This window comes from Hermetia illucens, chromosome 5 (genome assembly GCF_905115235.1).
Source record: "Hermetia illucens chromosome 5, iHerIll2.2.curated.20191125, whole genome shotgun sequence".
Classification (NCBI taxonomy): domain Eukaryota; kingdom Metazoa; phylum Arthropoda; class Insecta; order Diptera; family Stratiomyidae; genus Hermetia; species Hermetia illucens.
The window spans coordinates 108,260,724-108,285,083 of NC_051853.1; the positions used below are offsets into that span (position 1 = coordinate 108,260,724).

Sequence of the window (24,360 nt, forward strand, 5' to 3'; positions counted from 1 at the left end):
TAATTCTAATAAGTGATGGATTCGAAGAAGTGATGGTCAAAGGGTAGTATAGGTCCCAGGGCGAAACGTGGATTGGTACCCACGATGAAGCATAAAACCTGGGAAACGCCTGCTGAGCCAACACCAACAGCTCTACTACCAAACCCTATCTCCACCTCCACGTGGTGACCGCTACGAGCTCTTTCTTAACGAAAAGCAGCAAACGGAGAAGGATGAAGGCGAGTCTCCTGCGCCTAAAAACGGGACAAACTGTACCAACTGGTCCTCCAGGTTGGGGGTTGGGTAGGGTTGACAACCCTACACGGAAAACAATTTGTTACGAAGCCACAACAGGAGCCTCGGACTGGACGAATTGCACAACGACGAACCCGGCAACGACAAAGGAAAAACCATTTGCGCATTTTCTCATGGAAAGTGCGCTCCCTGTAAAGAGATGAAGCTGCCGAGCAGCTAGCCGATACCCTGTCCCAATATAGGGCTGATGTAATAGCGGTGGAGGAGAAGGAGGACAGGGACCGGTTTCCTGGAGAAGAGTCGCTACACCATATATTATAGTAGCCATCCAGTAAACTATGTGCTCGGAGTAATGCAACCGATGGAAAAACTGTTGGACATCAGTTGCACCATCTTTTCATCGACTTTAAAGCCGCCTATGATAGCATAGCCAGGGTAAAACTGTACACGGCCATGAGAGAATTCGGTATCCCGAAGAAATTGATAAGACTGACTACGCTGACCCTGACCAATGTGCGAGGCCAGATAAAAGCATTCGACATCAACAACGGTCTACGACAAGGGGATGTCCTATCATGTGTCTTCTTTAAGCGGGACCTCTAGAAAGTGAGAAGTGATGCTGAGGTTAATACAAAAGATACGATCCTCTTTAAGTCCACCCAACTACTGGCCTATGCTGACGATATCGACATCATGGGAAGAACCACGCGAGACGTACAAACTGCCTTCATCCAGATCAAGCAGGTGGCGCGAGATCTTGGGTTGCACATCAATGAAAGCAAGACAAAATATATGGTGGTAAAGTCAGCACCGAGAACCAACCAACCAACAACATCAAACCGCACTGGTCAAACGGGAAGAATAAAGATAGGAAACTACAACTTTGAGACCGTCGATAATTTCTTCTATTTAGGGTCGAAAATCACAACTGATAACAGCTACGACGAAGAAATCCGCGCACGGTTATTGGCAGCCAACAGAGCCTATTTCAGCTTACAAAAACTGTTCCGCTCGAAACGTCTCACCGACCGTGAAGTTGTGGATAAAATTCGGCTCAATAAGTTACGGTGGGCGGGTCACTTAATCCGTATGGATGAGGATGATCCAGCCCGGAAAGTCTATAAGGGCAATATCTATGGTAGGAAAAGAAGACGACGCAGACCCTGCCTGAGATGGAGCGATGGCGTAGGTCAGGACGCCAGACAGCTTTTAGGGATATCGAATTGGTGGACCTCTTCGCAAAACCGGAATGTTTGAAGTTCCTTATTAAGGCAAACCTAGACCGGATACCGGCTGTTGCGCCGTTGACGATGATAAAGAAGTGATCGTACGACTATTGTTATTCTGAAATAATTTGTTTATTGGTTAAATATTAATATGTGGTTGGGCTTCCTTTGGCTGCCAGGATTGCTTGCATTCGCGATGGCATAGATGACATAGGTTTCTGCGCAATACTTGGAGGTATACTACCCCATTCATCCTGTAGCCTTCTTTAGAGAACTCTTTTAAGGAATGTTGTATTTGCGTAACTGCTTTTCGAGGTAGTCCCACAAATGCTGGATTGGATTTACGTCTGGACTCTGCTATGGTGAATAAAGCTGCTTCGGAAAATTATACAGTAACCACTCACGTACCATACGAGCTGTATATTTGGCGTTGTTAGTCGTTGTCCTGTTGGAAAATATAATTTGAGCCCAAATCCATTTTATTGGCAGATAAATTGTAAATTGTTTTTCAAGATATTTAGGAATACATGCTGGTCCATTTTACCATCAATAAACACTAGATTACCATGATAGGCTTTTTCCTAGCTATCTTAGAGGAATAGCCGTATTTGTTTAGATTTCTTTGCACCGTCCTAGTGCTAACGTCTACATTAGCCTTTTGTAATAGTTCTTCTTTTAGTTTTACACCACTTCTTCTTGGGGTTTTACGTATTTCACTCACTATCACTCTTTCTTCCCTTTCAGATAACTTACAAACGCACCCTGTCCTTTGTTTATATTCCACTGTTCCCGTTTCTTTATAACTTTCCACGATATTTTGGATTGTTGACTTCGATTTTTTGTTATTTTAGCTATTTCCGATAGTGTTTTCTTTTCACAAGCCCACAAATTAATCATAACTTGCCTAACATCGGCCGATATTTGCTTTCTTTTATTTGTTGTAGGCGGCATTGCACATTTACACTTTGAACTCCTTGCCGATATCCCTTCGCGATCCCTGCGTTGTGACTGATCGCATTTCTATGCATGTTAGTCAAAATAAAGGAAATGCGGAACGGTTGAAGTCGTATGACTTCCGTCTTTTGAGATAAAATGCATACTTGTGTTTTTTCTGCTATTCCGCAAAAAGGATGTCAGGCAAACATTGCAAACAGGCATGGTCATGACACTTGTAATAGAATTGATAATATACATAATGGAATAAATAATATATAATCAAAATATAACAAGTCGGGAAACCAGAAGCTGTGCTCTTCAGATATGAAAGGTTTCGTTTGCTTCTTCGGTGAGTATATCTGAGTGTAGAACTCTCCCATTTGTACGTAGCCCGTTATTTATATGCATGTCCACCAATTCGATATCCCTAAAAGCTGTCTGGCGTCCTGGCCCACACCATCGCTCCATCTTAGGCAGGGTCTGCCTCGTCTTCTTTTTCTACCATAGATATTGCCCTTATAGACTTTCCGGGCTGGATCTCATCCATACGGATTAAGTGACCCGCCCACCGTAACCTATTGAGCCGGATTTTATCCACAACTTAACGGTCATGGTATCGCTCATACGTTTCATCGTTATGTAGGCTACGGAATCGTCCATCCTTATGTAGGGGGCCAAAAATTCTTTGGAGGATTCTTCTCTCGAACGCGGCAAGGAATACAAGAAGACTGGCAAGATCATAGTCTTGTACAGTAAGAGGTTTGACCCTATGGTGAGACGATTCGAGCGAAACAGTTTTTAAGGTTTTGTGTGAAACAAAACCTTATTAGAATCGAGACGGTGTCTGTCTGTCCGTCTGTCTGTCTGTCACACCCGATTTATTCGGAAACGACTTGACCGATTGTCACGAAAATTGGTGAGAGTATGTAATCTGGTGATCCCTTTACATGCAGTAAGTGGCGCCATCTTGCGTTAAGTTTAAGGGGGGGCTCCCCATACATGTGAATGGAGGGTGCAAATTTTTTTGTCACAGAATGTAGCCATGTAGGATATCAAATGAAAGGTCTCAATTAGTACTTTTTGAATCTGGTTCAATATTTGATATTAGATGAAACATAGGGGAGTGAGGGTTCAAAATATGACCCACAAAAAGTGTAACAGGTCTCGTTCTCAGAACCTATCCAACCGAAAAATCTGAAAAAAATCACAGTGGTGCATCTCTACGAAATCTAGGCCTCAAAATATATCCGGTTCCGATATCTGCACAAATAAAGTTAATAATAGTATATTTCCACATTTTAGAAATTTACCCGGCACCCCCCTTATGTTCATCCCAGAAGTACAAAATTTGGCGTGCGTGTAATGAAGAACATAATGCACAGTTTGGTCAAGTTTGAAGAAAATCCAACTATTATTAACAAAGTTATAGGGGGTGAAACTTTACAATTTTTTGTGAATTTCGTGCACTCTACAACCTGCATGACGTCATCACCACATATCAATTCGTCAATACCACAACGAAATGAGTTCTTATGAATTGGGTCCCAGAGAACTATTTTGTTTTAGTTTTTTAGTTATTTGTCAGCCAGACATGTGTGTATGTAGGTATATAATATATGCGTGCTAATGAACTTTGCGGGTAGTGCCTAATTCAAATAGATATAAGAAGTAAATCGGAAATATGGGTACGATCAATTTATATACGTGCATATAAATGTACAATATTCGAAAATAGGCAGTTTGTTTGTTTAGGGTGAGCGTGATATCTATGGCTGTAATATGTACGTATGTCTCGTAGTTTGGAAAAATATGAAGGATTATGTCGGCTTTGTAGCTATATACGGGCAGAAAAATGTGCGTTGAAGTTTCTCACATAAGATGAACACAAAACCTTTATACCCGAAGCGCGAGCTTCCGGTATTCCGACTTGTTCTAAACTGAAATGGGCTCTGTTGGCTGCCAGCAACCGTACGCGGATTTCATCGTCGGGATTTTCGACCCTAGACAGGAGAAATTATCAACGGTCTCAAAGTTGTAGGCTCCTCTCTTTATTCTTTCCGTTTGACCAGTCCGGTTTGATGTTGGTTGGTGAGGCATTTTTCGAGTACATCACAAACATTTTGTATTTAAACGGTCACACATCGCATTTAACCCAAAGTTTCAGTAGATTTTGCAGAGAAAATCAAATTATTATATTTTATTTGGTCTTCCGCCCAATAGTATCCACATTTTGTAGCCAATCGATGTATAATTTTTCCACTCGCTTAAGGCATCTTGGAAATCAGCTGTGCAAAATCGAAAAATACTATTGTCAGGAGCTACGCTGAAAAGCGAAGAATTTGGTCCTTGGCTGGATTCAATTTTGGAGAAGTCAGAAACACAAGAAAATTTAAAATCAGGGTTTAAGATCACTGGATTATTTCCATTCGATGAAGAACGGGGCTTAAAATCTGTACGAAAGTGAAAGATGAACCAAAAACTCATATCTAATGCCATTGATGGTGAATTGCTGCAAGTATGTTTGAAGGTAACGAATGAATGATAAACTTTCCCGGCGCTTACTGTTAATGACAAATTATGGATTGAAATCATTTCTACGTTCCTCTCTAACATTACTGGGAATACTCTTTAATGAGTTACGCAAGACATGCAAACAAACCGCCATACGATACTAAAGAAGTTTAAGTTAATACAAAACTAAGTATGAAAAAAAACGAAATTAAAATGTTGAAGGGCTAAGGATTATGATGTTGACGTGCACCAACTGCAATTTTCTTTTCCATGGACATTTGCGGTGGCGACTTCCACGATTCATCAACACTGATTGAGACACAATCTCCGAAGGATTCTTCCTAAGATCTTGCGTTAAGCAAATATTTACGATCATTGTTGTTTAGAAGAGAACGTAGATAAAAAATTTGTTTTGGAGATTACTGTATCGATAATAGTCCGCTTGAATTGGCAGCGAAAATTGAACTTCATTTAAAACTTAAAACAAATACAAGCAAGTCGGAACACCGAAAGCTCGACGCTTCCGGTATAACCGTTTTGTGTTCATCATCGGGTATAAAGGGTATTTGTTCATCGGTTACCATCGACTTCGATGTTCGGAGCAATCTTGGCGAATAAATTCTCATTAGCACGAATTACAGAACCATATCATCACAAACGTCTCTCTCCCAATTTTTCCACGATCGGTACAACGCCATATCGATCGCGGATATCCTCATATAAGATGTGGTCACACGACTAATACAATGCAACGTCTTCGTATCCATCACTGCAAGACGCCGTTCATTCACTTTTATAGTCTGCCAACACTCAGAACCATAGAGGGGAACAGGATGGACAACATTGCGATATACTTTAGATTTGAGTAATAGAGAAATTTAACTCAGCGCGCGAGTTCCTCTGGTGATGGTTGTCGTAGAACACACTAGATTATTTCAAATGGCACACAGTCAAGCACTTTCTCCAGATCCAGAAATGCAATGTGAAGAGGGCGATGTTTCTCACGGTATTTTTCCATGAATAACCGCGCAGCGTGTATTGCGTCAGTAGTTCTCCAATTCTTAACCTGGCTTGATTTACGGTCATTTTAACGATTTCACGAATATGGTTGCGTTACAAAATCTTCATGGTATGGGACAGCAACCGGATCGAACGGGAATTTGAACATTTTGCTAGACTACCTTTCTGTGGCTTGATACGCTGGACGGGGATTTGAAAGCCTCGAGATTGCACCCAGATCAGGCATTCGATAGAGCCAAATGGCGAAGCCGATCACGACGAGCCGACCCCGCTTGTGAACGGGACAAAGGCTGAAGAAAAAGAAGACCTTTCTGTTGCCAGTCAGTGTCCAACCTTCCTGAATAACTCGATTGAAGAATTCACTGAGCCACAGTGTTTGGTCCCAGCTCTTTGCTTTCGTGAGCTCAGATGCGATGTTGCTTTCCCCAATTTCATTCGTTTTATTGCTTCTTCGACTTCAGTGGCGGCAATAGGTGTAACTGCGCCGAATGTCGGCAATGCTTGTAGAAGTTGGTCGGTAAGCAAAGTACAGTTCTTCGCATTAATGCAACAGAAATGTTGGATATCCTGCGTGCGGTCAATACAGATTTCTCGCGCCATCCTGAGTGTCCAGTTTAACGTAAAGATCTTTATAATCGACCGCGATCTTTATAATCGACAGCGATCCCTTTGTTTGCTTCTTGGTTGACATTCTTGCAAATTTGCCAATTGGCGAGCGTTTTATAGTTGAGAAACTTGTGGTAGAGGCGTTTCTTTTCACGGATCTTTATTTGAACATTATCATTCCAAAGCGCTTACCTCTTGGTGACTTCGAGGCTTGCATAGGCTGCTTTGTGAATTGTGTTTTAATTTGATTCCACGATTCTTCCACATTCGTAATAGTTGGTAATCGCGTAAGTGAGATCATTTCTTCTTTCTTCTCACCAAACCACCACCGTTTTGTGGGTGACGGGCCTTGTGTGTTCCTAACGCTGTTTTATCGATCGCTTAATCACAAAGTCATGGGTGTCTGCAAAATCGGCTATACGTTCGCGTTGGCACCTGTTGCGGTGAAGAGCTTCATCAGCCGGTCATCAAATTGTTCGACTTCTTTAAAAACATCACGGAAACACTCTGAGATGGCAATTCCAATACCATATTGAGTATGTGAGAGAAGTTTATAGACATTCTTATCTCGTTCTATTTCGCAGCTTTTGGCACCAGACCATAAGTTTTCTTGTAGAGCGCAGATATAAATGCGTCTTTTCCGAAAGGCTTTTCTGAATTCCAATGAGTGCCGATATTTAGCGTACAGACGGATATTTGATTTTCTCAGACTAATTTATTTACGTCCTGATGCCATCCATGCATCACGAACCCTTGCCTATTTCTTGCGTCGCGGCGACTGAGGTAAACACTCTAGCTTTTTTCCGGAGCTTGTGACTAATTCCGATCATTTTATTTTCGACGACATAAAATACATTTGGTTGGTCGGTATATCGCGCGACCTGTCACCAAAACAGATCAGGTGGGATTTAGCATAGTGGAAGAAATCCAATTAAATTTTATTTGTATCTTTCCCAGATCTCAGCGCTTTATTTTTCTTTTACTAATTATAGTACAATGTACATTGCCTCAAACACTCTTCCCTCTATTTGGACTTGGGACGCAGCATAACGGAGTCGGCTAAAAATTCAAAATATTCCTTGATATATCCAACTCCGCCGTTCTTTTGAATTCGCTTTATAAAATGATGACGTTATACCTGTTTTAGAGTGCGATAAATTCACGTGAACTTCACAATTTGGACATTCTAAAACTTTGCTAATAATGATACGATTTCTTTCAAACTTTCCAAAATTTTACAACCAACCAATTAACAACATCAAACCGCACTGGTCAAACGGGAAGACTAAGGATAGGAGAATACAACTTTGAGATCAATGATGATTTCTCCTATCTAGGGTCGAAAATCATAACCTACAATAATATATTATCATTAACTTAACTTGTGCAGATATCAGAACGGGATGTATTTTGAGGCATAGATTTCGTTTAGATACACTACTGTGATTTCTTTTTTTTCAGATTTTTCGGTTGGATAGGTTCTGAGAACCAGACCTATTACACTTTTCGGATGCCATATTTTGAGACCTCACTCCCCTACGTTTCACCCGTTTGCAGCACCCTTTCGCATGTATGATGAGCTTCCTCTTAAACTACATACAAAATGAGACCACTTGCTGTATGTAAAGAGATTCACAAACCACAAGTTCGCACCAAATTTCGTGACAATCTGTCCAGCCGTTTCCGAGTAAATCTCATAAATCTAATCTAACAAAACCTTAAAAAGTGAGTTTCAACAAGGAAGAGAGACATGTGAAGATGACAGTCTGCTAGGGCGACCGAAAACATTCAGAAAGTCGAAAAATTAGTGCTTGGGGATTGAAGACTTCAAGTGATCACACGCTCGACAGGGGCAACTTGAGAGATCTTAAAATTTTGTGAAGTTGTGTTAAAGTGGTTTAGATAAAATCTGAGACCTCGTTGTAAAACTTGGGCTTATCAGTATGATTCGGAGTACCAACAAGAACCAGTGCAGTGAATAAAATGAGAAGGAGACCACAAAAGAAATTCAAAGTGATAAAGTCGGTATCGAAGATTATTGGCTACCATTTTCTGAGATAGAGCGGAAATTTTATTAATTGATTACTTGCCTAAAAGGACTACCACGGCCAGTACTACGTTAATTTACTGGGTCAGGCACGTAATGCAATCGTACAGCAGAGGTGTCATGGCTCCGGGAAATCGGGAAACCACTGAGCGCTTTAGTTTAATAATCAAATACATTAGTTACGGGCACAGAATAAGATAATTTTTGGAGAAACCGCTATATGAAACCCAAGATTCTAAGATTAAAAACAACAGAAGTTATTTATATGAAAAATTTTTGATTGAATATAATTTTGTTATTTTAGATTTCACAATTTAAATATACCCCTATTGATACGAAATTTTGTAGAAAGATGGTGGTGTATTAAATGAAAGGTCTCGATTTATATCCTCCCAAGCCTGCCTTAGTTTTGACATTTGAAACAAGAGAGGGAAAACGGGGACTAAAGACTGGTAATTCCTTTCACAAACTCATTCTCAGAAACTATTTAATAAAAAAATCCGACTCAGCCACTAAACGGGGTCTAATATTACTACATTTATTATTTTCATATTTTTTTAGAAATTCACTAGAAACCTTTTTTAAATGGGACAACTGTCTTCTGCCCCCAAATATTCTTATATAAGAAATACACAAAACCTTTCATACCTAAAGTGTTCAGTTTCTTGTTTCCTGACTTGTTCTCTGTCGCGCCAACGATTATTATTATTATAGTAAACATTAAACGAAATCTTTTTCAGAAACATTACGTGCTTCAGTTATAATTAATGTGTTTTGTGAACAATAAATAACAACAACAAAAAATAAATAAACTATAAAGAATTTGGCCACTATCGCCGTATTATGCGCGATGCTGAAAAGGTAGCTCTGCAAGATTGAGGACTATACACACGAAGAACACTGAAATATTGAAATCATGGAAGGACGCGCTGAGAAGCTTCGAGGATAATAGATATTGATAAAGAAACGAGAATATTGTCCTCAACATCTGTTGGGGTAATTTAAGTGTAATTGTGTAACACACAATTTTCCCTACTCTATTTTTGTCCCGTTCTACCGAAAGCTTGCTCTCATCCATTGTATCCATTTTTCGAGATTCGAGAAGTATCCTCATAAGCATCAATCAATACAAAATCTCTCTAAGTGGCTCATCCTTTCAATCACAATACATATCTCCGTCCTCAACGGATGATCATGAGTTAGTACAAAAAAAATCAATAAATGTCGTAATTATCTCCTGTTCGACGCCATAAATATTGAAACAAGGATGACAGATTCACTACTACCAAGATTCTGAGTGTTAATTACGTTTTGGGGGAGTGGTAATTACGGAGATAGCATCACCTTTGTGCTGAATCACTTTATAGATGAATTTTCAATAAGAATCTTTTGCACTTTACTTTCTATGATGAGACCTTTCTTGCGAACGATAACAGAACACATATTTCGAGGAAAAACATATTTTAGGTGGCGGTATTGCCGTAATGCTATAAATAGTAGACGTAATGCTATAAAGGTAACCGGCTGATGACTCCCATTTGGTTTATAGTATATTCACTTGTATGTATCATCCACAGAATTTCACATACTACATATTCAATTAAGGTACGTGACGTCACACCTTCTACGAGAAATGCGAAAAATGTTGACTGCCTTCAGGAAGATGGCATAGCATCTAATGAGTTGTGCTTATAGTACTTTACAAAACCGTCAAAGCACATTTTTGTCACGTTTAGCAAGGATTTTATCTACTTGACTGCAGTGTTTGACGTCGGACTTGGAGGAAGGGGATTTCATCCTTAAAACTCATTTTTTCATAATTTCATATTTTGTTCAAATCAGCCAGCATTCTGGATACCAGTTGTCTTAGTTGTCAATGAGTAAACTAAGTTGATTCAGCGTAATGATCACAATCATAGCTATCAAAGGGTAGACAGGTCCCAGGATCGAGTATAAAACCTGGAAACTTCTGAAACGACACCAATAGCTCTATTACCAAACCCTATCTCCACTTTCACGTGGTGACGCTGGGAGTTCTTTCTTAATGAAAGACTGCAGAGGGAGGAGGATGGATGCGAGTCTCCCGCGCCTAAAAATGGGAAATTGTACCAACTGGTCCTCCAGGTTAGGGGTTTGGTACGCCTAACAACCCTACACGGAAAACCGAAGTTACGAAGCCACGAAAGGAGCCTCACACTGGATTGACTATACAACGACAACGGAATAACAATTTGCGCATTTTCTTCTCGAACATGCATTCCCTGTCCAGACCGAATGCTGCTCAGTAGGTGGCTGATACTCTGTCCCAATGTAAGGTTGGAAGAGATGCGTTGGACAGGGACTGGTTTCCTGGACCATTTCCTCTGCATCATGTATTATAGTGGCCATCCAGTAAACCATGTGCTCGGAGTAGGTTTCAGTAGGTCAGCCATAAAAAACCTGCTGCTATCGGCTTTGAAAACATAAGCGAAAGATTATGCACTCTGCGTTTGCGAGGTCAATTTAGAAATATAAGCCTCCTAAACGTTCACTCCCCTACAGAGAAAACTGAAGAGTCGGAGGATATCTTCTACGAGGCAGTTGAGCGGACCCTCGAAGGCTGTCCCAAGTATGATATCTATGTCATACTTGGAGATTTCAACAGTCAAGTAGAGACGGGGCCCATATTCAAGCGATACGCCGGTTCCCATAGCTTACATAGGGATACTAATGGTAACGGACTGCGGATTATTCAGTTAGCAGTATCGCACGAAATGGTTATTGGAAGTACCTGGTTTGCGCGGAAAGCGGTCCACAAACACACGTGGACCACTCCAGACGGGACCACTTTCAACCAAATTGACCATGTACTGATCGAACGCCGCCACCTCTCAGCCTTGATGAATGTAAGAACATATAGGGGGGCCAATATAGACTCTGATCACTATCTCGTTGGCATAGTGCTCCGAGCTCGAATTACGACACCACCTATAATCCCCTCTGACAATCAGGTGAGAGGGAATACTGAAGCAATTCAGAACACAGCCCTTCGTAACATATATAAAGGGGAAATGGATGCCGCAATAACCGCAGCAACCGCACGAGGTACGGAAGTTTTACCAACAAGCCAGCGGGATGAAACCCTATACATTTCGATGCTCATCCTGCCGAGACAAAGAGGGAAATTTGATTTCTGACAGAAGGGGCATATTGAAGTGAGGCGTTGAGTATTTTGATAAACTGCTCAAGATGACAGACAAATGCTGCCACCATCAAACCTAGAAGAAACAGTCCGTGCAATTCATTGGCTTAAAAATCATAAGTCGCCAGGAACCGATGGAATTACAGCCGAATTGGTTAAATATGGAGGCGACCAATTACACCAAGCAATTCATCAACTGATGTTCAAAGTGCGGAATAGCGAATCAATTCCTGACGATTGGCGACGGGGCATTATCTGTCGCATACATAAATAGGGAAATATCACGCAGTGCAGCAATTATAGAGTTGTCACGTTGCTACCATATATTAGATATTCTCCGCTATCTTGCTACGTCGGATAGCCCCATGCGCTCAAAACATCATTAGCCCACACCAAAGGGGCTTCACTCCCCTACAGTGGAGATTGCAGAGTCGGAAGATACCTTCTACGAGGCAGTTGAGCGGACCCGAGATGTATACCACGAAATGGTTGTTGGGAGTACCTGGTTTGCAAGGAACGCGGTCTACAAACATACGTGAGCCTCTCCACACGGGCCCACTTTCAAACAAATTGACCACCTGTTGATTAAACGCCGCCACCTCTCAGCCTTGATGAATGTAAGAACATATAGGGGGGCCAATATAGACTCGGATAACTATCTCGTTGGCATAGTGCTCCGGCTCGAATTACAATCCCCTTAGACAATCAGGTGAGAGTCAATATTGAAGCCATCCACAACACAGCCCTCCGGAACACCTATAGGAGGAAATGGATGCCGCAATAACCGCAGCTGACAGATGTCCTGGAAATGAAGCATCAATAAATGATCTTCACAACCACCTGAAGAGCGTTATCATTGGTACGGCCACAAATATGCTTAGCCTCAACCGCAAGAAAAGTCGGAGCGGCTGGTTTGATGATGAAAGTAAGCTAGCCACGGAACGAAAGAAAGCTGCATACCGAGTAATGTTGCATTCTCAAGGAACGCTGTCGCTCGCAGAGACCTACCCAGAAATCGATCGAGCGGAGAAGCGACTTCACAGACGGAAAAAGGGAGTCTGGGAGAACAAACAAGTCTGTGAACTGGAAAAATACAGTGAACAACCGCACCAGGCGCGGAATTTTGACCAACAAGTCAGCAGGATGAAGCCTTATCACCTCGATGCTCATCCTGCCGAGACAAAGAGGGAAATCTGATTTCCGAAAGAGGGGCATATTGGAGCGATGGATTAAGTATTTTGATGAGTTGCTCAACAACCAGAATATCGACAAGTTGGAGGTCCCAACCCGCCACCAACAGGCATACGAGAAACAGTTACCATTTACAAGATATTTTTTGCTTATCTGTCTTGCTAGGCCGGATATTCCAATACGCCCAGAACATCATCGGCCTGTACCAAAGAGGCTTCACTCAGGTTAGATAAAAACAGCCGGATCACTCTCGAATCATTCATCATCAACAACGGTTTAAGACAAGAGGATGCCCTATCATGCGTTCTCTTTAACCTGGCTCTAAAAAAAGTCATCCGCGATGCAGATATTAATAGGCATCATCCTTTTCAAGTCCACCCAACCACTGGCCTACGCTGACGATATTGACATTATGGTAGGAAGAACCTGAGATGTACAGTGTACCTTCATCCAGATTGAGCTGGGAGCGCGATATCTTGGGCTGCATATTAACGAAGGCGAGACGAAGTGCATGGTGGCAGCGTCAGCCCCAAAAAGCCAAAGAACCAACAACACCGAATAGCAGTGGCCAAATGAGAACAATAAAGATAGGAAACTACAGCTTTGAGACCGTTGAAAATTTCTTCTATCTAGGGTTGAAAATCACAACCGATAATAGCTATGACGACGAAATCCGCGCACGGTTGTTGGCTACCAACAGAGTCTATTTCAGCTTACAACAACTATTTCGTTTGAAACGTCTCACTATCGGGCCAAATGTTTACTACTGTTTAAGACAATCATCTTGCCAATCCTCATGCATTTTTCGGAGACTTGAGTTCTTAGCAAGATAAATCGGAAACTCCTGGCCGCGTTGGGGAGAAGAGCTCTCCGAAGAATTGTTGGTCCCCTACATGAGAATGGACGATTCCGCAGCCTCTATAACGATGAAATCTATGAGCGATACCACGATCGTCTGGTTGTGAATAAAATTCGGCTCATTAGGTTCCGGTAGGCTGGTCCACCGCGAATTAAATCATGGGGATTTCGCGAGGAGACAAAATTATATCATTCATGCGAATTCTTATCACAAGCGTCAAAAACGCGGCTTACGTAAACCTTGAAGTAGAATGCGATTTATCAGCCATGATACTTGGCGATGCCTACGTTAAGTTCCAGAAGAAGAAACGTCCCCATCATCATAAGCGATTCATCAACCGAAATACTTGGCTTTGGAATGACGATGTTCAAATGAAGGCCTGTGAAGGTAAACGCCTTGACCATAAGTTTCTCGATGGTAGAAGCTGGCCTTTTCGCAAATTTACGAAAATGTCAACCGGGAAGCAAAGAAAGCGGTCGTTATTATCTGAACGGTCCATTATAAAAACCATTACAATTAAGTGGACCCCCGACACCAATGCAAGGAACACTTATGTTGCGTTAATGACACTTTGTACTTTGTTTATCAATGGAGTTGAAAATAAGCCGGGACTTGATTACATTCCATACATAGCAATAAAAGCTAACGTTCGCACGAGACCCGACATGTTTATACAATCCATACAAAAATTCCCGAACGAAGGGATGTTTCCTAAACATGGAAACTGCAACGTTTGATTTTGTTACCGAAAGGAAATGACAACAAACACATGACCTAGAGGTCCCACCTCATATCGTCCAATATACTTCTAGATGTGATGGGAAAAATTTAGTGGGGATAACTGCCTACAGATTGCTGAAGGCAACTGAAAACCACACTAAAATACAATGTCGATGAAGCCAAAAATTAGTACCGTGTGTCAGCGGGCGGAATCGGTGATGGGTCCATTCTTGTGGAATATCATGTACGTCTTACGCCTGATCTTACCGAAGGATAAAAATGATTATTTTTGCCGACAGCCTTGCAAAGCACATTCATGGAATCGAGACAGCACCAAGTGAAGTAATTAGGTTGGCTTAAAGCTACTAATACACGTGGATGACAAACGGAAGCCGTCATAATAACAAACGGAAAGAACTTGGAAAACATCGAAATAGGAGGCAAAGAGGCAGTCAAATATTTGAAAGTGCTCGATAATCGACAAAGATTTAAGATGCATGTGAGATATGCAGAAAAATGACAGCATTCTCGCGAATGCTACCAAATATCATTGCATCTATCTATGTCAGGAGAGTACTATACTCTCAAGTCATTAGCTTAATTCTGTTCTATGCCACTCCTGTATGGGCTACAGCATTACCGACCAAGAAAATCAGAAAAAGCCTATCATGCTCATTCAGGATATGTACCCTGAGGATGATTAGTGGCTTTCGAATATTCTCCGACGATGCAGCGCTAGTTACAGCCAGTCTGTTTCCAGTAAACATCGTGGCTGTAGAGATGTCAGGAAAGATCTATGGACACATATGCTGATTCTAATCATCGATAGTTAAATCATCGCAATGGATACTGCCCTTACCAGTTAACGTAGTTGCTATCTGCCACGGTAGCTACAGTAAGTACTTATACAGGTTTAACCATGATGAGTCTTTAATATGTTCAACTTGCCCAGGTCAAGAAGATGCAATATTCTTTTGCAGACGTTCCATGAGCGTACATTACCTCGTGGATCATATGTTACAGCCGGAGAACGAATGGTATTTGTAACAAAGGTTCAGAAAGAATTCCGTACCGCGGAAAGTAAGAGGCCAGCGAAATCCACACAAGAGCCTTTCAAAGATTCCATATCCATTGCTGAGCAGTGACGCTTACGCTTCTTCCAAATAGAATAAGTATTCTTTGTATTTTAGAGGGTAATGTAGGGCGAAAACGTGAACTGGTACTCACAATGGAGCATAAAACTGGGGAAACCCTTGCTGGTTCAACAGCTCTAGTAACAAACCCTATCTCCACCTCCACATTGTGATCGTTGGGTGTTCTTTCTTAATGAAAAAGTGCAGGAGATTGATGTAGGTAATACGACTACAGGTTGCAGGTTGGGTTGGGCTGACAACCCTACATGGAAAATCGTATGTTACAGAGCGATAAAAGGAGCCTCGGACTGGACGGATTCTACAAAGACAAGCCCGACGACGAAAGCGGACAAACGATTTGCACATTTCTTCATGTAACGTCCGCTTCCTGTACAAACGAGGAGCTGCAATTCAGGCTGAGATTATAACGTTTCCGAAGATGCGCCGGACAGGAAATGGTTTCCTGGAGATGAACCACACAGTCTGAAAAGGATACTTTCTGCGAGACAGTAGAACGAACTCTCGAAACCTGCCCCCGGTATGTTATCAAAACCGTACTTGGAGATTTTAACAGCCAAGTAAGCACAGAGCCCATACTCAAACGAAACATTGGCTCCCATAGCTTACGAGTACATTAGAACATCAATGACAACGGACTACCACTAGCAGTGTCGCACAAAATTGTTATTGAAGGTACCTGGCTTCCGCAGAAAGCGGTCCATAAATATGGGGCTCTCCATACAGGACCACTTTCGACCAAATTGTCTCTCAATATTGATGAATGTCAGAACGTATAGGGAACCAAAATCGACTCATCGCAACTGGCTAGAAGGTGAAAGTGAGCACTGAAACTATCCATAATAAAGTCCTCTGTAACCCCTGTAAGGGTGAAATAGATGTCGTAATAACCACAGTTAATATAGGTCCTGGAAATGAAGCATCGACAAATGATCTTCCAGCCAACTCAAAAACGTTACTTTTAATTTGGTCACAAACATTACACAACATAGTCGCAAAAAAGTCGGACTGACTGGTTCAATGATGAATTTAAGGTAGCAACCAAACAGAACAATGCAATGCTGATTTTACTTCCTACGTTGTAGGTACTCCTAGATCGATTAAAGGAAAAACGTTATCTACAAGATGGCTTAATAATTTTTTCTATTATATATAGGGTGGACAAATGGTAGTATAGGTCCCAGGCCGAAACGTGGGGTCGTGGATACGATGGAGTATAAAACCTGGGAAGCGGCTCCTGAACCAACACCAACAGCTCTACTACCAATAAGGTTGACAATCCTACACGGAAAACCGACGTTATGAAGCCACAGGAGCCTCGGACAGGACGGACTCTACAAAGACGAACCCGGCAACATGCGCTCTCTGTACAGAGATAGAGCTGCCAAGCAGCTAGTCGATACCCTGTCCCAATAGAGGGCAGATGTAACAGCGTTGCAGGAAATGCATTGGACAGGGACCAGTTTCCTGGAGAAGAGGCACTACAACATATATTTTACCATGTTCTCGCAGTAGGTTTCTTAGTCAACCAAAAAATGAAACCTGCTGCTATCGGCTTTGAAAATATAAGGGTAAGGCTGTGCACTCTGCGTTTGCGAGGCAAGTAGAGGGAAATCTAATTTCCAACGGAATGGGCAAATTGGAGCGATGGGTTGAGTATTTTGATGAACTGCTGAACAACCAAAATATCGGCGAGTTGGAGGTGCCGCCAACTGAAGATGACGGACAGATGTTGCCACCAAAAAGCATAGAACAAACAGTCCGTGCAATTCACCGCTTAAAAACCATAAGTCGCCAGGAGCTGAGGGAATTACAGCCGAATTGGTTAAATATGGAGGCGACCAACTACACCAAGTGGTTCATCAACTAATGCTCAAGGTGTGGGACAGGGAATCAATGCCTGACAACTGACAACGAGGGATTATCTCTTCTATATATAAAAAGGGGATATCACGCAGTACCATCTATAAAATATTCTTCGCTATCTTGCTAGGTCGGATGACCTCATACGCTCAGAACATCATTGACCCATACCGAAGAGGCTTTACTCCAAGCAAATCAGCAAAGATCAGATTTTCTCTCTGAGGCAGGCGATGAAAAAACTGTTGGAATATGGACATCAGTTGCATCATCTTTTCATCGACTTTAAAGCCGCCTACTATGACAGCATAGCCAGAGTAAAACTGTACATGCCCATGAGGGAATTCGATATCCCGACAAAATTAAGAAGACTAACTAGGCAGCAGGATCACTCTCGATACCATTCAACATCAACAACGGTCTAAGACAAGTGGATGTGGATTCGCAATGCATATGTAAATGTGAGAGGCACCAGCTTTTTCAAATCCACCCAACTACTGGTCTAGGCTGACGAGATTGACATTATGGGAAGAACAACTCGAGATGTACAGTTTACTTTCATCCAGATCGAGCAGGCGGCACGAGATCTCGGACTGCACATTAATGAAGGCAAGACGAAGTACATGGTGGCAACGTCAGTGTCAAAAACCAACAATATCGAATCCCGCTGGTCAAACGAAAACAATAAAGATAAGAGACTACAACTTTGAGACCATTGAAAATTTCTCCTATCTAGGGTCGAAAATCACAACCGATAACAGCTATGACGATGAACTCCGCGCACGGTTGTTGGCTGTGTACAGAACCTATTTCAGTTTACCAAAATTTTTTCGCTCGAAACGTCTCACCTTACGATCAAAGCTCTTATTGTACAAGACTATGACCTTGCCAGTCCTTATGTATTCGCCGGAAACCTGGGTTCCTAAGAGAAAAAATTTGCGAATTCTTGACCGCGTTCGAGAGAAGAATCCTTCGAAGAATTTTTGGCCCCCTACATGAGGATGGACGATTCCGTAGCCTACATAACGACGAAATCTATGAGCAATACCACGACCGTCTAGTAGTGGATTAAATCCGCCTCAACAGTTTGTGGTGAGCGGGTCACTTAATCCGTATAGATGAGGATGATCCAGCCCCGAAAGTCTATAAGTGCACATATCTGAGGTAAAAAAGGAACACGAAACAGACCCTGCCTGAGATGGAGCGATGGCGTAGGTCAGGACGCCATACAGCTTTAAGAGATATCGAATTGGTCGACTTCGGCGCAAAACCGGGGTATGTAGAGTTCCTTATTAAGGCAGGGCTAGACCAGATACCGGTTGTTGCGCCGCTGATGATCATGATTATATATAGTACAACCGAAATCCGCGGTTACTTAATTATTTGTACACTCTGCAGCTTCGGACTAAAATCTAACTAATGCCCTAGATCCGGAGGTCCATCGGACAAAAGCGTAACAACTACCCTCGGTTCAGGGTCAGCAGAACTCTATTTCGAAAGAGGGTCAAGATCGACTCGAAGCCAAATGGTGACCAAATTGCTTAGCGAAGGAACTAAGACAGGCACTTATTCAATTTTGTGTTTGCAAAAATCGGGAAAGAAGCATAATTGCCGATTCTGCAATTGGGTACGAAAAGTTCAGCCATTAACCTTAAACATGCATGAAGTGCATAAAAATGTGTGCCTAAGAAACAACGATTACCCGAAGCACATGTTGAGGACTAGTAGACGTGCGAATACTCGCAGCAAAGCAGGATGGAAGATTCATTGGCTCTCTACGCTGGCTCGCTGCGGGATAGTACTTTTCTATTGCTACGTACCAAAAGTGTCTGAAGCTTTTGGCGGGGACTTCCCACATCATAACAAATTCATATATACCTTCATGCTCATCCTGTCGGAACAAAGAAGCAAACTCTGACTTCCGATCGTGTTTGCATATTGGAATGATGAGTTGAGATTTTGATGAACTGGTTAGCAACCAGAATATCGGCAAATTGACCCACCAACTGAAGAGGGCGGACAAATACTACCACCACCAACCATGAAAGAAAGAGTCTATGCAATTCATTTAATGGTAGATGTAGATCGAACATACTGGCAAGATTTTTAGCTGCACTTTAATGAAGGCAAGATAAAATCCTTAATGACAACGTCAGCAATAGAAGCGAAAAAAGCAACAACATCAAATAACACTGGTCATTTGAAACTACAGCTTGGAGACCGTTGGTGATTTCTCGTATTTAGGGTCGAAAATCCCAACGGATAAGAGCTACACCGATGAAATCGGTGCACGGTTGCTAGCGCCCAACAGAGTCTATTTCAGTTTACAAAAAGTTCTTACTGTACAGGACAACAATCTTGTCAGGCCTCATGTAATCCTCGGGTTCTCAACATAGCAAGAAAGATTGCGAATTCTTACTCGCGTTGTAGAGAAGATTCCGCCAAAGAATGAGGATGGACGGTTCCGTAGCCTATATAGTGAAAACATTTATAAGTAATACCTCGCAGCCCTGGTTATGCATAAAATCCAGTTTAAAAGGTTGCTTTGGGTTGGTCACTGAATTCGTATGGTTGAGGATGATGCAGCCTGGAAAATCTAATAGGGCAATATCTTTGGTAAAAAAAGAAGACGTAGCAGACCCTGCTTCGGATTGAGTGATGGCGAAGGCCAGGACGTCAATCAGCCTTTAGTGATATTGAATTGGTGGACCTCGGCGCAAAACACGCCTGTCTGAAGTTCCTTACTAAGCCAGACCAAATACTAGTAGTTTCGGAGTTGATGATGATTCTTTGTACTTCTTGCACTTTATTATGACCCAATAAACTTTCTGAAATCGGAATCAACGCTACAAAAACAGCTCAGCTCAGAATTAACGTACAGATCGGCCAACAGGCGTGACGACACTTCCTTCCGAACTATTATGTTTACGCAGTAGCAGGAACAAGAGTAGTTCGGAAGTATGTAAATAAAAACTGCAAACTCCACGTCTTTAGTCGCTGGAAGCGGGAGATACAACTTTTATTTTGATCCAATTAGTCCTTCCGCACCTGAGTCTGGTTATGAGATATAGGACAGCAAGGGGCCGAAATGCATTAAAGCGCACCCCCACATAAGTTCTGGCGTTAATAGTAAATGGGTGTACATCCCTTTAACACGGATCAAAACCCCATATTGTATGCGAATCCCATGCGAAAATCTTACCACCGACCAGTGACACGCAAAAACATTATTAGTGCAGCTGTACGTCTTTCATGTGGCCATGAGCGTATGACAGGAAGTCGTTAACTGGGAGCATACAGCATTCACATATCCAAATTACATTGACGAGTAAGTTCTTTGGTTAGTCGTCGAAGGTCAACACAATTAACATAACTCGTCTAGTATCTCATTTTCATCTCCATTCAAGAGTGAATAGAAACTGGGCATCCAATGTACAGACCGTCATCCTGATATCAAGTTCAACACATCAAATGGAAACACTTCCAACGCATTTTCCCGTCTCGTTGCAGCGGGCTAATCACCGACAACATTGGATTCGTTATTAATAATGAGCCAGAATGCGGGTTGGTGGTAAGTGACAATCGAGAATTACCGCGAGCAATTAACGGTCGCAGAAACCGAAAACCATACTTCACACAAAGAAAATAAGAATTGTTTAATCTTCTGAAATTACCAAGCGGTGCATAAGAAGTATTGGCTGACTCAGAGAAGATGCAGGAATGAATGTGGGAATATGTGGGGTGGATGATAATCAAATTTCGCGTATTTCGAAATTGAAAATTTTGATAAACCTACACGTGATCGAATATCGCGTCCAATAGCTCAAAGAAACAGGGGCAGTCGGTAAAGGGGTCTCGGTTAGAAGGTCAGAGGGTGAAGCTTTCATATTGAACGATGTTAAGTGGGAGACAGGGTGATTACTGTGAGTGTCCCTGCTGCTTGCCCAACATGGTAGCCGGGAAAGTGGGCTTCCATAAGAAACGAGCTCCTTCGTACTCAGATACGATGGCTCGAGGCACGCACATCAGATAAGCGACAAATGTTTCCAATCAAAGCTACTCGACCGGCACTTCAGCCCGAGTGCAATGCGAAACCGGAAAGCCATCCCCAAGTGAAAAATGGAAAGATCGATAGAGATGACTTTAGACCGAGAAGCGCATTACGTGCAAGTGTACTTACCGCAATTGCTACTAGAGTACCCGGGGGCTGCGCGTGTCCTGCTCCTTTCACTGGCTGACCTTCCTACGATGCAAGGGATCCACTCCAGCGGAGCCAAGGACTCGCAAGTGGAGCTCTCTGCGGCCAAGTGTCGGCTTTACTTTAGCATCGATACATTTTCCACTTTTTCACTCCATTAGAATGCACTACACAGAATCTGAACGGAAACTCTCAAGAGGAATTTCCCGGCGCACTTGACGACTTTCCTTCTTTTCTTCGCTCGAACACAAGAACAATTGGAACTTCACTCTCAAGTTCGGAAAATCACTGGGAAGGGCGGAGGGGCGAAAGGAGGCGGTGGAAATGTTTTCCTCAAGGAACACTCGCAAAACAAACAGCGCCCGAACGACTGAACGCCACTTCTAATTAGGCATGGATTTTATTCACGCAACGAGCGCTGGCAGTGCATTGACAGCAGCTGACATTTCACACTCACTATCTCGTCCGATGCGTTCACGTTCGATGTCGAACATCACTTGGGCTTTTCCCACACTTCCCTGCCCGGCTCGGCGCGCGAAGGGAAGACACGGCCCGAGTTACTGGCGCAACCACACGTGCGCGCTGGAGCTGCTGGGGATCCGCCGCCTACACAAGCAGCTCAGCGACAGCTGGAAACGTCAAAACGAAGCATAACAAGCCACCAAACAACACAACACTCCACAATCGTCCGCGAAGAGCGACTGAAAGCGAAACCAAAGTTTTGGGAATTTCTTGTGCAGTTCAACGTGCATGCCTGGAGGGGAAATCTCTGCACATGGGAAATTCCAGTTGGGCTGCCAGCGCAGTCCAATTGGACAGTGTGAGTAATCTAGTCTGTGTTGCGAATCTGCCGCTATCACATGCCGTCTATGATGGTAACATCAATCGAATTTATTGCAGATTAACTGCTCCAGACGCTGGCGGTAAACTTTAATTAAAGAAATAATTTGTCTAGGAAAAAATTATTTCTCAAATTACGTCAGGTACGAGGGGCTCTACTCATTTTCTCAACTTACGAAACTGGAGAGTGTAAAGTACAGTCCTTGGCCAAAAAATTATAAAAACTTCGTAATTTTCATAATTTTTTCCATTTCCTTATTTCTTGGGCATGTTGTTAATGTGCTTTAGGTAAATTAAGAGGGTCATCCCGTGTGAAGGACGTTTTTTTGGCTTTCTTTAGAAATTTTGCCACGCTAGAGGGCACTGCGGTCATCTTAACGAAAAAAAGTAAACGGCATTTTAACGTACAGGTTTAACTACAGTCCACAAACTAGGATTATTAAAAAAAAATTAAAAACTAAATTTTTGGTACCTTTGTGAATTTTGGTGTTTTTTTACGGTTTCTTCAATGAATAAAAAAAACTACTGAATGAATCGCAATTATCCTAGTTTGCGGACCGTAGAAATGTGTTCTGAATAAGTCGTGAAAATTTCAAAGAATTCAGTTGGATAAATTTTGGGGAATGGTGGCAGCAGTTTCGAGAAAAACGCATTTAAAAAGTAGAATGTGATTTTTAGCCATAAAATCTTAACTGGTCATTAATCTTCTATACCTAATCCATAGAGCTTAGGTTTCTTGAAGAAACACATGTACAGCCCTGGCTTCAATTTTTGTCCTTTTAGCGAAGTCATTCGAACGCCATTCCGATCGATAAATATGAGCTTTATTACGGCGATCGACATAAATCTGGCATGTGACTTATCACGTGTTTAACACTATAATTTCCGAACGACTCCGAATATCACAAAATCACTTTGGCCATATATTCTACACTATATCTAGATACAATTGATGGCAAAAAAAATCAATTCTGCGGATCCGACACACGGGATGACACCTTAACAGTGTTGAGTGTCCTAGTTGAAAAATATGTATTAGTTTTGTTTCAATTTTAAAGTTTTGTGAAAGTAAATAATGAAATGCTGCCTAAGTCGTCAGATTGGTGTATTTGCAAACATTATTCATGGTAAAAGAAAAAACGAAAACTAACCAAAATTCAAATTTTGTTGCACATTTTGTAATTGGGCGAAACACTAATATATCAAATGAAAAAACGTGCTGCTGAGAACAGGGAATCGCTTAATAAGAGAAATTTTTCGTCTTTTGGTTTCATCTTATGTAGGGGTCCAGATTTCCAAAACAGAAAATTGTGGCAATTGCTATTGTGAACCGCACAGTTCCTTTCTGAGAGTTCATAAATGGGCTCATGACGCTAGCGTAGAAATTTTGGAAGGCACTTTGCGAAGGAGATTGGAGAATGCTGACCTTCAATGTAGGCGGCCGGTAAAGAAAACCCACGCTTAAGGTAGAGAATAAAGAAAGCGAGAAGGAGAATTAAGGAATATTCAAAATAACGTGTAGTATATTAGGCAAAGATAAATATCGATATTCGTTCAAAATTTTTAAATATAAAAGCGTAAATTTTAATGCTTTTACCCAATCATCATCATCAATGGCGCAACAACTGATATCTGGTCTAGGCCTGCCTTAATAAGGAACCCCAAACACTCCAGTTTTACGCCGAAGTCCACCAATTCGATATCCCTAAAGGCTGTCTGGCGCCCTGACCTACGCCATTGCTCCATCTCAGGCAGGTTCTGCCTTGTCTTCTTTTTGTAC

General features: G+C 42.0%; 1 protein-coding gene across 5 annotated transcripts in view; it reads right to left on the reverse strand.

Moving 5' to 3' along the window:
• LOC119657763 (blood vessel epicardial substance) overlaps window positions 1–22,435 on the reverse strand; it is a 372,124-nt gene extending 349,689 nt beyond the window's left edge. For all 5 annotated transcript variants that reach the window (XR_005250169.1, XM_038064831.1, XM_038064829.1 and 2 more), the window contains exon 1: window positions 21,723–22,435. The gene's annotated coding sequence lies outside the window, so the exon portion shown is untranslated. The remainder of the gene's footprint in view (window positions 1–21,722) is intronic.
• Window positions 22,436–24,360: the final 1,925 nt, after the last annotated feature.